We start from the raw sequence: 3,157 nt of genomic DNA, 5'->3' as shown, positions 1-3,157 counted from the left end.
CACGATCCGATACTTAGTGATCACTTACCCCATCATCTACACGATTCGATCAACCCTTGATCGTCTCCTTCCTCGAAGAACTGCAACCCTTGCTCTGATCTTCTTCACGAACGACTCAAGACTCAAACTAACTTTGAATTACGGACTCGATAACGATTATTAATGCCCAAAAACGCAGGGGCCTTTACAATCAACCAAAAATGTAAAAGAATTAAATCAAACCGAGGCTAACATCCCAGAAAACTCCATTAATTTGCACATTCACAATAATTTAATGATTAAACAGAGCAGACATGCACCCTCAAAGAATGTATATGTAATTCGTTGCAACAATGAAATTGGAATATTAAAACCTGACTCTGATACCAATTGAAGGAACTCTTAACGAAGAGCATCCATGAACGCATTTGGATCTTTCCGATTTCATTGTGAACGATATACAACAAATACATTCCAACAGATAGTTATGCAATTAACCACTAATTAATGACATGCTTCGAACAGTAAAACACAAAGGAAAGATTTCCCATACCAGTTGAAGATTCTCTTCAAACGTCAAACTCAGAAGTAGCGGAAGAACCTCTATCGAACTCTATTGCCCAGCAAATCAGTCGGTTGCGGCAACACGATCATCTACACGAACGATAGCAACTCGAACAAGCACGAACAAGAAAATAGCGGGAATGACACCACCAGTTGGAGCCTTTGGTATTCTCGGAGTGAGAATCCAAAGTGTGGTTTTTGGTGAATTTGATAGAGGTAGGAGAAAAGACAGATCGTGTAAACGATAAGCAAGTGGGAGAGAAAGAGCTATCGTACAACAGGGATGCTTATTGTTTAGATGAAGCTATACGATCGTGTAGGTTTTACTAAGCGATCGTTTGATAAAAGGTAGACGATTGTTTAGAAAACACAGCATGCTATGCGATCGTTTAGGGAAAGTCGTGCGATCGTTTAGACACTGGTGTGCGATCGTTTAAATAATGAACTACTATCGTATAGCCTCTCAAACTAGGTGATCGTTTACATTTTCACACCGATTGCGAATTTTCGAACTTTTTGCCAAATAAAAAAAATCATTTTATTCATCGGTTACCATAACCGAATGCGGCTACTCCCACTAATGCACGATTGAGGAGAATAAAACGACCAATTATCTCATAATTAACCAATTTAATAATTAATGAATATAATTATATTATATTCTTATCCTATAGTTTGATATCACATATCTACTATAGTAATTTCTCCTCCACTTGATATAAATCATATTTATATCTAATTTCCTCCAAAATAATGTATCTCATATATTTAGCCAATTATATCGTATATAATTAACCAGTTGAATTATATCATATATAATTGAACTCTCTCTTGTCAATTTGAACATTTCAAACTAATCCAAGTACTGATTCTCGACTTTATCCAAGCTACCTAGGGGACCCAATGAACCTGTGGCTCGAAGCTCCAACGGTCCGTGAATAGCTGACTAAACTCTTTAGCCACGAGATCCACCATCTGTTAACTAGCAGGCATTCCACTAAAGACCAACAACTGAACTCTTCTTACTACAAATATATTTCTGTATCCTTCGGATATAACCAATCATGAGTACGATGACCCTTCACAAATGCTCGTAAGTACAGCTGGGCCAATTCACCGTTTTGCCCCTGTAGTTACATGTCACTCCTTAAGTACCACTGATTCCTGTAATGAACAATACAACCACTATAAGAAAAATGAGTTCTCCCGACGCCTAAATCGAGCATCGGGAGTTCTCGCAGAACTCCTGACGCCATGCGTTAGCTGCCGGGAGTTCCCTTGGAACTCCCAACGCTCGTCGAGCGGTGTCGGGAGAGGGGATATCCCCTTCTTCCCTATTCTTCCCCATTTTTTTCCCTATTTCTTTCCCTAAAACCCTAATCCGCGCCCCCACCTCTCCCCGCGCCGCTCCGCTGCTCCTCCCTGCGCCGCCAGTTCCTTCCACTCTTCTCTCTCCCTCTCCCATTTTTCGCTCTTTTAACCGCCTCGCCGCTGCCACCCTTTGCCGTTGCTCCTCCCTTCAGTCAGCAGCTGCAATCAACTGCCCGCCATCGCCTGTAATCTTCTCATTTTATTTACTCTTATATATTTATTTAAATCATTATTTCACATCCTTTTGTACAAATCATGCCCATTCAAATGTGTGTATCCATTTCTATTCACGACTTTCAATTTAATCAAATTAGACCTCAATTTTAATAAATATTACAATTAATTAACCCATTAATAAAAAAAGACAATGTTAAAGATTGTGTCAATTTTACTAGATTTCAATAATATCAACTTTGATACAAATTTTAAATTTTTATTAATGCACATATTTATCATCCAATATCGGTGCATGTTGTTTTTGTTAAGATCTCATCAATTTTGCATCATATATTTGCTTTACAATTCTCTGAAAGTCTATAGAGTAATTTTATAACGAACATGTCATAATTCGTTAGAGATAAATATTATTACAGTCTTGTAAGTTTCAAGTTGATTACAATACTATCTTTATGTCTAAAAAATGATATGATGTCGGTTATTTGGAGCCTAAGCATGCATGATTTAACATTTCGAATTTTCCTTGAAAGGAGAAAGAAAATAAGTACATAGATGCTATATGCTATTTTTAGTATATAAACTTTTTTATGCTATATGTTTGTGTCTAATAAATCTATAAAACTAAAAAATATAAAATAAATCTTTAAACCTCCAATTTGGTACTTAATAGGTCCCTAAAACATTTAATATTTTAAAAAAGTTTAAAGAATCTACTAGACATAAAACTAAATTTTGTGTCTAATAGAAAATTGAACTTTAAATTTTGTGTCCAATTGGCTTGTAAATTTTAAAAGATGTTGAATCGATGAAGAAAGGCCTATATTAGACACAAAATTGAAAGCTTGGAGACGTACTAAATAAAACATTAAGTTGTTAGACAATTTAAACGGTTTAGGGACCTATTAGATAAAAAAGTGCAAGGATTATGTGAGCCTTCATTCATCACTTTTTTTTATAAGATAGTAAATAATAATAATAGTTTAATATTTTTTTATAAAAATTGTTACATAACAATTTTTTATTAAGTAAATGGGTTGCACTTTAAAAAATAGATTAAAAATATATT

Source organism: Benincasa hispida, chromosome 6 (genome assembly GCF_009727055.1).
Source record: "Benincasa hispida cultivar B227 chromosome 6, ASM972705v1, whole genome shotgun sequence".
Lineage (NCBI taxonomy): Eukaryota > Viridiplantae > Streptophyta > Magnoliopsida > Cucurbitales > Cucurbitaceae > Benincasa > Benincasa hispida.
Note: the sequence above shows the minus strand (reverse complement) of the source record.